Source organism: Abramis brama (genome assembly GCF_963993115.1).
Source record: "Abramis brama genome assembly, chromosome: 12".
Classification (NCBI taxonomy): domain Eukaryota; kingdom Metazoa; phylum Chordata; class Actinopteri; order Cypriniformes; family Leuciscidae; genus Abramis; species Abramis brama.
The window spans coordinates 7,021,717-7,034,455 of record NC_139974.1 but is presented as its reverse complement, the minus strand read 5'-3'; the positions used below and the strand labels follow the sequence as shown (position 1 = coordinate 7,034,455).

General features: G+C 35.6%; 1 protein-coding gene across 1 annotated transcript in view; it reads left to right on the top strand.

Annotated features, from left to right (window-relative positions):
- hivep1 (HIVEP zinc finger 1) overlaps positions 1-12,739 on the top strand; it is a 64,548-nt gene that overhangs the window by 4,277 nt on the left and 47,532 nt on the right. The gene's annotated exons all lie outside the window — the stretch shown is intronic.

Genomic DNA, 12,739 nt, shown 5'->3' with positions numbered 1-12,739 from the left:
AATTAGTCAGCCGTCAAAAGTGTACACTGGTGCTTTCAATTCGACGTGTCTTTCAAAAGTTTTTCTAGTAATTCTAATTTGACGACACTGTAAAATAAGTTCAGAAGCACCGTTTCCTTATTCCGCGTTGATGAACTTCCTGTTGTGGATAGTTGGTGGTATTAGAGGGAGGGGCATTCTCTTATTCTATAAATAATTTGCGTGGAATCAATATTTATTGATAGTTTTGGTCTGTTTTCCTGGAAGAGGAAGGCATTGAATTTGCTAAATTGATGTTTAAGAGTACACTAGAATGTAGACGGCGTCTGTTTAATTACAGCTGGCGGTATTTTATGTTATTCATCTCTGTGTTTCAGTTCAAGTTATTTTCATAGAATTAAAAGTACTCGCCATAGTTGAGCATGTAGCAACCCAGATTTTGGAGTGTTTGGATAATCATTGCTTTGAGCTTGGCCAAACATTATGAATAATTTAGTTTGATTACAGAACAGCATCCTCTAGAGACGCCTGTGACTTTTCCCAATATTGGTATTATTAAGTGAAGAGAGGAACAAAAAATAAAAAAAGTCCTATTTTTGCAAAGAAATGGCCATAATGATTATTTCTGTTTAGGGGTTTAGTTTTAGAAGTATACACTGCAAAAAACTAGTGTAATTTTAAATGTAAAATATTGAGAGAAAAAAAACTGAAAAAATTGTTAATAGGTTAACAGTAAGTTAATAGGTTAACGGTTCCCGTACTATAAACAGGGAAAAACTGTAAAATGGACATTTCATATCATTTTTCAGTAAAATACTGTTTTAGAAGTAAAAATGGCAAATTAAATGATAAATTACTGTGGAAAACTTTAAACTGACATTCCCAGAATTCTCCGTGTCACTTCACATTTGAAAGAATTTCGTTTAAATAATTGTTTCTTAATGTTTTATCAGTTATGCACATTTGGGTTTTATGTTACATCTTTGTTGTTTAATGAATGTTTATTGCATTATTTAAGTGTCATTTGTGTTACCAGGATGGTGTTTTGTGTTTGTGTGAATGACTATACAATTATACAATATGTATTACGGTGGTTGTCAGTATATGTTAAAGGTACAGAATAGATTTTAGCAGCAGTGTGTGTTGTTGGATTTACCGGTTTACATTATTTTGTTTTACATTTTTACTGTATTTTTTTAGAGATCTATTCTGGCAACCACAGCTTGCCAGGGTTATTATTATTATTATTATTATTATTATTTTTTATTATGGTTTTAATTACATCGCAGCATTAAAGCTCTACATTGGTCTTTTAAAAATACACAAAGACAAAACCATCGGGATAATACATATGAAACTAATGCAATAAACATTAACTAAATAACAGAACATGTGACATAAAACACTGTAATTACTGATAACAAAAATGAGTCCGCAACGCAGGGACTTCTGGGAATGTCATTTTACGTTTTTTTGTTTTTTTTCATACTGTATCTCATAATTTTTACTTGCAAAGTTAAAGCAATGTAATTGAAAACATAATTGCATGAAAACATATATTGTCATGACTTATTGATCATATAATTTGTTACACTGTGTAGCATTTTTTTTAGTTGTTTTCTGTAAAAACGTAACATTTTTTTTTACTGTGTGTTAGGTACTAAGCAGTTCTGGAGAAAATCAAGAACTTTATTAACTTTATTAACTCTAAGATCTTCTTCAGAACAAATTTGTTTTATTTACTTATTTTTCAAATCCAAAGTTGCTTTAAATATTTCTGTGATCGCGCCAAGGAAACGAAGCAAGCATGTCAAAACACGCCAGAATTGCGCTTCCATGCATGGCGTTTCTGTGGAATCCAAGACATTTCCTTTTTACCAAGGATGCCCCCTCCTTTAAATCCACCCACTCAAACAATTCATGCCGTTTCATGTTTTAATACAAGGTTCCTTGTCATTGAAGATGTCGAAACATTTTATTTTTACAGAATCAAAGTGTAATCTTGAGCTGCGATAAAAATGTAATAAAATGAAAGTCTTGCATAGTGTGGCATTTGGCTGTGCGAATGAAAATGGCTGGACAGCAATGTTTTTAAAGAACAAAAAGCATGAAAGAGAAAGAAAAAACCCAGAACATGGAACCAGAGGATTCCCTCCTTTGTGTTTGGTGGCTGTGTTATTGATGTCATGGATACTGAGGTGACCTGTCTATCAGAACACACCCTTTCAAAGCAAGTCATAATGGAGTCAGATGGTCAAAGATACGAATCATAAAGCTTTCATTGTTCTTGAGGTCGCCGTGTTTCTAGCGTGTTGAAATCATTGCTAGGTGCAGACTCAGCCTACATGTTGCTTTGTGCGTGTGTGTCTCATGACTTTAGAGCGGAGCAGGAATGCTTCAGTGACGCAGTTTGTGGGTAAACGGGCAGGAAGTAAGGAACCTCTTCCACCTCTCGCTCTCAGTGTTTACTCTTCTGAAACAGCTGGTCTCCAAACACACACACACACTGGTGCTACCGCTCACATTACGTCGTGCTCACCTGCTTTTCACTGTTTATCAAATTATAAACCATTCGGGAACAGGTCCTAAGTTATGATGTTCATACTAGATTCTAATCGGCTCACAAGCACAACAGTCACAAATGTATTTTGTTGCTATTTTGAATTTTAACCTTTGGACATTGCACTGTTTTAATATCTGCTAGTTAAAGGAATAATTAACCAATTTGTTTACTCACCCTCACACTTGTTTCAAACCCACATGCCTTTCATTCTGCAGTGGAACAAAACTTCACACAGGTCTTTTTAGCTACTAAACAGGCTTTCAAGTTCAACTTTTGACTCACTGTTAGTGTATAATAACTTGATTTGTTACTCATAGAAAGCTAACTTGTAGCAGACTTACCAGTCATTTTAAATGCTTTCATGGTGATTTTATTTGAAGCTTATGGTATGTAGTCGCTATGAACTGTTGTTGTAGAGTGAAAAGCTATGTGAAGATACTTCAAAATTATAGTAAACGATGACAGAATTTTTATTTTGGGGTGAGTGATTTCTTTAAAACCTATAAAAAGGTTAAAGGCAGCCTTTTTGAGTTGTTGCATTTTTTTACGAGTGCTTTCATAAATATAGTGGAAGAAAATCCGTACATTAGTGAGTTTTCCGCTAGTAAATGCTCTGTGAATAGAGCGTGAGGTGTTGGGCTGGGGAAAGGATTTGTGGTGGAAAGTCTTAAAGTCATGAAATTTCAAAGTCAGTGTATTGTAAATTTAGCTGTAGAGGGGTGCATGACTTCACATACATTTACTGTTCAAAAAAGAATTTGGAGTGAAAAATACAGTGAAATAGTATTACAATTGAAAACAACTTAATACATTTTAAAACGTAATTTATTCCTGTGATCAAAGCTGAATTTTCAGCATCATTCCTCCAGTCTTCAGTGTCACATGATCCCTCAGAAACCATGCTGATTTGCTGCTCAAGAAACTTTTCTGATTATCGATGTTGAAACCAGTTAATTATAAATATTTCAACTTTGGATTTGACAACTTTAATATAAGGTGACGTAGTTGCACGTTACTACATGTACTTACTATAGTAATAACAGTAAATTATACATAATTACAAGTAACTAACCATAAACCAAACCCTAACCGTAACTCTATAGGGAGTACTTGCAGATTATTAATGTTACTCAGTACTTATCTGTAAGTACTATGCCACCTTAAAATAACATGTGACCTAATATTGTTGTGGAAACAGTCACATAACAGGACATGACTAATTTGCATTGTTTTTGTAACCACAGTTTTGTTTTTTCCCTAGGCAATCCCAACAAAATGATTTGCACACACACAGAGGACGTATTATAATTATTTAAAAATAAAAGTCCTATTTGTATGTGTGCAAATGATTTAGTTGTTATTATTCATAATTTATCATGAGTAATTCATAATCTATTATGTTGAATGTCGGCCCGCGTTGCACCTAAGTGTCCCAGTAACATGATTTCATAACGGTGTCGTCGGCTCAGTGGCCGTAGGCGGTGAAATTGCGGCGTGTCAATGCAGGAAGTTTCTCCTGTGGGTCTTCCTCTACTTCTCATTTCTTAAGCGCCATTAAAACACGTTCTCTGTCTGAGACATTGAATTAACCTGCTCTGGGGCAAACACACTTCGCCCACACACAGGTGGTGCGGCTTGCAGACTGTTGCAGCTCGTGTTCGTGGGAGATGACCACAGAACACTGAAATGGAAAAGCCCTATTTAGCGCAGCACCCGCACAGTAATCATGCGAGAGGCGCTGGCGGCGTAATCTGGAACGTCCCTTTTGAAGCTGCAGGGGTAAATGTTTTACCCAGAATGCCCATCTTGACTGCATGACCTGGCAAACCTGTTAATGATCGACTCGCGGGTTTGTTCGCTGACCTCCCGAGGGCCCGAACGTGTGCGGGGTGTGATTGCGTAACCCGGGCCGCTGCTGATAATCTCAGGTGTCAAGCGCGTTGGGCTTCTCACTGCAGTGATGGATGGGTCCATAGATTCAGAGTTGTCACTTTAAATTGTTTTTTTTTTTTTTGTGGCAGATGCCACTGTTTCTGTCTCTATTCAGTCCGTTGGCGCAGGAAGAGACTAACCTCCTTTGGGAATAACGCGGAGGAGAGACACTCATAGTAGCGGTGTCGGTTTATGAGACGGAGGAGTTTGATTCAATGTCCTCTTGTATGGTTGAGCCAAGTTTGACGTCAACCGAACACTGTAGGAGTATATATCTGTAGACATGCAGTATACGGTTTTGGGTTTGACATTTCAAATGGGCTCTTGCATTTTTCCCTCCTATGCTGTTTTTGTTGACGTAGTTATAGATCTTCACATGTGAAATGATTAACGGTGCTTATACACTCGTGTACGATTTCCTGGTTTGCTACCGGGTTCATTATAACTTTATGGTTGGCGACATGACATTGGATAATAATTTATTATTTATGTATTATTGGTTGGATGATGCAAATAAAGTAGCATTTCCATTCCATTCATTCTTTGTGCGATTAGAAACAGAAATGGACATTGTAGCCACTGTGGGATTTTCACATTGTTTTCTTCTCTAAGGAAATTTTGTCATGTGACTTTTTTTTTTAACACATTTAGAAATGTATTCAGTAAATGTTATTAAGTCGGGGTTTATGCATGTCGTCTTACTAAATTAAATATTGTATTCATGTCAAGCGTTCAGATGTTTTTTGCAATGTGAATTTTCGAGATTTTAATCACATTTTTATGCAATATCCCAAAATCTGCTTAAAATACACTACTGTTCCAAAGGTCGGGGTCATTAAGATTTTTTTTATGTTTTTGAAAACCGAAAGAACACTAAAAACAGTAATATTGTGAAAAATTATTACAATTTAAAAAAGCTGTTTTCTATATACATTTTAAAATGTAATTTATTCCTGTGATGCAAACCTGAATTTTCAGCATCATAACTCCAGTCTTCAGTGTCATATGATCCTTGAGAAATCATTGTAATATGATAATTTGCTGCTCAAGAAACATTTCTGATTATTATCAGTATTGAAAACAGTCGTGCGGTGCTGCTCCATATCAACTATGTATAATTTTTTTCAGGATTCTCTGATGAACAGAACGTTCAAAAGAACAGTATTTATATGAAATGTATAATATAAAATATGAAATATATAAAATATTGAATATAAATGTTTTGTAACATGATAAATGTCTTTGATGTCGCTTGTGAACAGTTTAGTGCATCTTTGCTGAATAAAATAATTAATTTCCTTAAAAAAAAAAATCCCCTGCCAAAACTTTTGAACTGTAGTGAATGTAAACCCAGCTAAATACATATGAGAAGTATCTGTGGTCAGAAATTTGAGGATGTTTTGAGTGTTTGTGAACTGTTGAGTTCTGAAAGTTACTGTATGTTTTCACAGTACAATGAACTGTTTTATTTCAAAAGGGCAAAACATTATTTCTCATCGTGTGACCTATTGAATGAGCCACAGTACGATGAATATTTATCCTGTAATTCACAGTGGTTTTACGCTTCTGTTTAGCCGAGGAGATGACGAGATGGAGAGGCTGTCTGAATGCCATTTGTTGTTTTCCCCCAAAGGACACACATTGGCTTCAGTTCTGACATCAGAGGTCAAGAGGTCAGGCTTGGGGTTAAGAAGGGGGTCTTGAACTCAATGTAAGGCCTGAATTCTAGTCTGTCTGATCTCAGAGACAGACCCCATGAATATTCCTGAGTTGTTTCAGTCTAAAGTTAAATGGTTCTGGCATCTCTGTTCTTTTATAGCATTTCAAACGTAAAGCGACAGTGGCAGCTGATGTAAAATCAGCATAGTTAGGCTGTCCATTCATACTAATATACACGTCAATCTGTTATTTCACGAGAGCACGGCTCAAGTTTTTCAGGTCATGTTTAAAGGCCTGATCTCAAAGAAAGGGAATATTTTCATGTGAACAAAACGTGAGATGGAAATCAAAGCAATGCATTCCTATGTATTCATGCTGTCATTTGTCAGATGACAGAACAAGGTTTTTTCCCTTTTCTAACTTCTGCTTCCTCCTTTTTCCTAGTTGCTTCACTAACCTTATCCTGCGTCTTTTAGTGCTTTTGGTTTTCCTGTTCTTCGTGGTTTGCGCAATGACTTTGCTTAAGTTGCATTGTGACACCTATAATAATGAAGTGAATTTGCTTTTCATTGTTTTTAAATAATATTTTCGCTCTTGGTGTAAACAGGACTTTTTAAAATATGGTTGTTATTATTAACGATAACCGTATTCAAAAAGTTTCTGTTTATAATATTCTGAACGAAATATTATAAACCATTATGAATCTGTTTCTGAATTATTATTTTTTTAAAGTGCCTAAATTGTAAAAAATCCATTGTATGTATACACTGTAAGTATACTGTACATGTTATGAATTTAATTTATGCTTATTTAAATGTAATGGATGATTCTATTATTGTATTGCATTCAATTTAGGGTGAAATATGAGCTTATGAACTAAACATTTTACACTATAGATTCATATAAATTGAGTTAAATGAAGTTCAGACCCTGACGATGTAGATAAACGCTGCATCTGAAATCAAATACTTCCATACTATATAGTACGTGAAAAACAGTATGCAAACAGAGTAGTACGTCCGAATTCATAGTATTTGAAAAACAGAAGGCGAAAAGTCCCCGGACTACCTAATACTTCCCCCAAGATTCTGAAGTGTGCATTTGATGGACACTTTATTTTCCCATGAGGCCACGGGAGAGGATTTATGAATGAAAGTGAAGCGACGCAACTGACGCTGGTAGGTCACATAATAGTAACGACATGGCAGAGGAACCACGTCCGGATTTAATTCATAGTACCCATATTCATACTATATAGAGCATACTTTTTTAAAGGTCGCGAAGTAGACCTAAATTCAAATGTAGTACGTACTCTGAGACAGTATGCGCTTCCGGACGCACTGAAACGCTAACAGTTTTAGATCTCTCAAAGGAGACGCTGTGATGGAGTTTTATTGTGGCTTCAGATTTTTACCTGTTGTGTCATGCTTATTAAAGCAAACCAGTATTTCCACACTTTACTGTACAGTTTGAATATGTGAAACCCATGCTGTCCTCGCTCTCTCTCACTCGCACTCCTTGTTCCCTGCGGCTGGGATCACCCTCCGTTTTAGCAACAGTAACTAAAACAGATGCGCAGTAACAGGTTTGGCCATGTCTGTTTGGCTCCCTGCAAACCTTAGAGAAATTTAAGAGTGTGTGAGTGTGTGTGTGTGTGTGACAGAGAGTGAACAAAAAACTGAATGTGAGAGATTGTTTTTTTTATAGTGATGTATGGAACAACTGTGCATGTGTGCATTATCAAAACCTCTGTTATTCTGTGGTCAGTCAAGATCTTTAAAACGGCTTGTACGTATAATGAAGGGAAAGGTATAATTCTGCTCTTTATTTCTTTAAGGAATAATTCTTTTTTTCCCCCACCCATGGAAACACTGACTCTTTCCAGTCATTAAGCTATAAATTAAACAGCTTTGCTTTGCTTTTTTTTTTTTTTTTTTAGTGTATTTTTTTAAGTGTGTGAAGGGGGATCCAGCACATGTTGGCTGGCAGTCGTACAGCATGTTTCTTTGTTTGCCCACAGTGGAGAACTGAGGCGGCCACCTTAGACTCAGAATCTTTGCTGGAGTTTCAGTTGTCTACTCTAGTGAGCGGTGCCAAACTAAGGCCATGTCCACACTAAAACGCATCTTTTTCAATCTGTTTTGGCCTTCCGTCCACATTGAAAGAAGCTGTTTGAAAGGGGTCAGCCCTATGTTCCCACAGCCCTATGTTCCCACATTTCTAAGAATTTTTTTTTTTTTACGATTTGTCTAAACCCCAGTTACGGGTAGGTTTAGGGGTGGGGTCAGGGGTAGGCCATTTGTGGGAACATTGTCTAAACCCCAGTTACGGGTAGGTTTAGGGGTGGGGTCAGGGGTAGGCCATTTGTGGGAACATAGGGCTGTGGGAACAAAGGGCTGTGGGAACATAGACATGATCCCGTTTGAAAACGCTCTCCCAAGTGGATAAATTTAAAAATGTCCTTTTCGCGTTGTTGTGTGGACTATGAAAACAGAGGTATTTGAAAATGATGATTCATGTTTAGTCATGTGACACATATTGTACCCATAGATATCTAGGGATGCACGATATATCGGCCGATATATGTTGATTTTTAATGTTATCGTTATCGGCCCTGTAAGAAAATTTGTCCGATATATTAAAACCGATAAATAATGGATTTTTTCCTTCAGCTGAGACACTTCAGATGTGCACTGTTTATCATGATGGTTTTGAATTGCTTGAAATATGATTGGAATCACTTCAAAAAAGGAAAATAGTTAAGTGCAACATGTGCAGTGCAAGTCTGTCATATCGGCTTCATAAAATTATAATGAGAACATAATAATTGTGTGCTTGGGACATGGCTTTTAATGGTGAGACTTTTCAAAAAATGTGGATTTCGATTTATCTGCCAATATATCGGTTATCGGCGTTCAAATAAAAATTATCGGTATCGGCAAAACTTTTCATATCGGTATATCCCTATAGATCTCTATGGTTTCCTGCCAGTTCTTGCAAAAATTCGTGCAAAAAAATTAATTTACTCGCAATTGCTGTCCTGCGGCAAAACATGACAGTTGCGTTTCAGACCATGCGATTTTGAATGCAACCTGGACGAGTAGTACTGGGATATTTTGCTAAATAAAATGATCACGCTTTCCTTCTGGCACGATTATTGTATATGTCTGCTCTCTCTGTATCATCTGGTATGTTCTACGCATGCACTGTAAGGTGATTTAAGCATTTTCAGATGTTTCAATGTGGATGTGGACGCTAGTGCGGACAGGAAGCGTTTTGGACTGTTTTCAAATGTAGACGTATAGCCTAAATTGTTCCCACCACTGTAAAAAATCTTCATAATTTTAACAGTAAAAAACTGGAACAGGAAAAAAAATGTTAATTCCTTAACGGTATGTACCCTTACTATATACAGTGAAAAACTGTAATAGCTCTCACGGGACATTTCATGTAATTTTACATTAATATTCTGTTAAATGTACGGATTTTGGAAGTACACTGTAAAAAAAAAAAAAACTTACCGTTGCATTTACCGTACCTTACCGTAAAAAATACGGTAGCAAATGTTTACTAATTTTACAAAGTTTTACATCATCGAACTAAAAATTACGGTGAAAAACTGGCAGCTGGTTGCCAGTACTTTACCGTAAAAAATACGGTATAAATATTTATGTTTTACGGCATTGAACTAAAGTTTACGGTAAAAAACTGGCAGCTGGTTGCAGGCGATTTACCGTAAAAAATATGGTAGTAATATTTTAGGTTTTACGGCACTGATCTAAATATTACGGAAAAAAACTGGCAGCTGTGGTTGCCAGTACTTTACCGTAAAAAATACGGTAGAATTTTTTTTGCTTTTACGGCACTGAACTAAAGTTCACGGTAAAAAACTAGCAGCTTGCAAGTGCTTTACCGTAAAAAATACGGTAGTAATATTTTAGGTTTTATGGCATTGAACATTGAACTGAACTTTTATATAAAAAATAAAAAATAAAAACCTGCCAGCTGTGGTTTCCTGTAATCTAATTATTGAGAATTACCAGAGGTTCAGACGTTGATGTTTTATTGAAAATAATAAAGTTTGAAGTTACCATTATGGAGATGAGTGTTTGCTTTAGTTGGGCTCTTGACCCTTGACTTTTTAACTTTAGATTTACTCTGACTGCCTTAACTGTGTGGTAACAGTTACACAAACAATAACACAAACGGCATGAAAATCAGAGAGAAAATGTGACCAGGTGATGATGGCAGGTTAATGATGACATAATCGTCATATTGTAGCCTGATTCACTGATCTCATAAATAGTCGTATCTCTCACTTTATGAGCAAAGTGATAATATTAATTATAATATTAAAAATAAATATTTCATATTATTGAGTATAATATCTCTGTAAGCCAGCAGCGAGCAACAGATAATCTGAAGAACTTTAAAAATACATGGTGTAGAAAAAAGGTTTTGAACTACTGCTCGATTTAAACCAACACAGACATCAAGATTCAGCGTATGAATCTCAACAACGGTGACAATCAACACAATAATCAGATAAAACTCTGAACATCACAAAACAAGCTACTAAAAAGCTGCAACAAAAACAACATCAAAAATAAAAGCAGATATAATAATAAAAGAAAATACTAAAGCAATTCAGCATAATGTATTCCTGCTGCAATGCATGCTGGGAGATACTGATGAGTTTTGATTGGAGGCTCCATCAAGTGCACTGCACTTTTATCATCACCATTGTTGAGATTCATACGCTGACTCTTGATGTCTGTGTGTGTCTGAAAGATACAGCAGTTCAAACCTTTATTGTACACAATGTTTTAAAAATTATTCTGATTATCACAGCAATGATGGGTCACATGCTGTAGAATCATAGGGCTACTACAATCAATAATGTAAAATTAATAACACATATAATCAAATATAAGACTCTATAAGAGCTCAGTGAATCAAACATGGTGATTGCCATCACTGATACACAACCAACATCACATGATTCATTTTCTCTCTGATTTCCTAGCCATAATCAACATGTCTTATAAACACAGAGTTACAGCAGACAGAGAAAAACTAATGTCAGAAAGTCAAGGGTCAAGAGCCCAACTAAAGCAGTCACTGATCTCCATCATGGTGACTTCAAATGAAACAATAAATCATCAACATCTAAACCTCTGTTAATTCTCAAACAGAACTGTAGACGTCTGACAGAAATAAAGTCAGTCTGGTTAGTAATAAGTGAAGCTGGTAATGCTGTTTGTGGAGTTGTTTAATCCTCCTCTGCTGAGATCTTCACAGGTTTAATGTTTTTTTATCTTCAGTTGATTTCATCTTAGGCTGTGGCTGAAGTCAGTTGTAGTTCTTGTGTTTCTGCTCGTCTCTTTTTTCTGTTCCTGTTGTTTCTCTAAATGGACATTCCCAGAATTCCCTGTGTGACACTTCACATTTGATGCTATTTCATTTAAATAATTATGTTTCTTCTTGGTTTTTGTTATCAGTTTTATACATTTGGGGTTAATGAATGTTTATGGCATTATTTGGAGTCATGTGTGTGTCACCATGATGGTGTTTTGTGTTTGTGTGTATGACACTGTGCACCTTCTAAATATTAACATGTGCCTCAGTTTGTGGAAAAATAATGGTATACTTAAATCATCGTGTGCTTTTCTTTTTTACCACTTGTGTTATTATGATGGTTTTCTTTTTTACCACTTGTGTTATTATGATGGTTATCAGTATATTACAAAGATATAAAGCAGACTTTAATACTTTAGTGAAATTTAATGATAACATTTATCGGTTTATGTAATATAACGGTTGTCCCGTGAAAACTAAAAGGTTCCTACTGTATTTTTTATGGTAAAGTACTGGGAACCACAGCTGATGTTTTTTTTTACCACACATTTAAATCCTGCTGAAGGTTTTTTTTTTTTTTTTTTTTTTCAAAGTAAGGTTGCTACCATATTTTTTACGGTAAAATACTGGCAACCAAGCTGACGTTTTTTACTGTAAATTTCACAGGGTTTTTTTTACATTGTGTTTTTTTGCCCGTAAATTTAAATCCCATAAAACATAAAAGGTTGCTACCTTATTTTTTATGGTAAAATACTGGCAACCACAGCTGCCGTTTTTTTACCGTAAATTTCACAGTTTTTTTTTTAACAGTGTAATTAATGAGACGTTACACTTTTACAGTGTAGAAGCTTTTTTAATTATAATTGAAGCAAAGTAGTTTTGTTGTAAAAATGTGGCCCACTTATGGAATAGAAAGTCATATTTAGTCATATAAGTACATATTTCACCGCTGATGGAGGAAATCATATGTTGCCATTTTGTTTTTATCACACTATGGGTCAAACAGTATTTTGTGGTTCAAGTCTGTTACAAAAGCAAGGTGTTATATTCATTTTCCTACGGCCATAGTTGCTTTTGTTTAACAAGCTAAATCTGTTGCCATGGTCACGACTAAATGTATTTAACATTGTTCTTTGAATTGTTCCTGTTACACAAGAAACCCTTAGTTTTAGCTAAAAGGTAGAACAAAAAAAGACTGCGGCTGCGCTACTTGATATCAGCCTCCGTTGTCTTGGCTTTTGGCTTTTA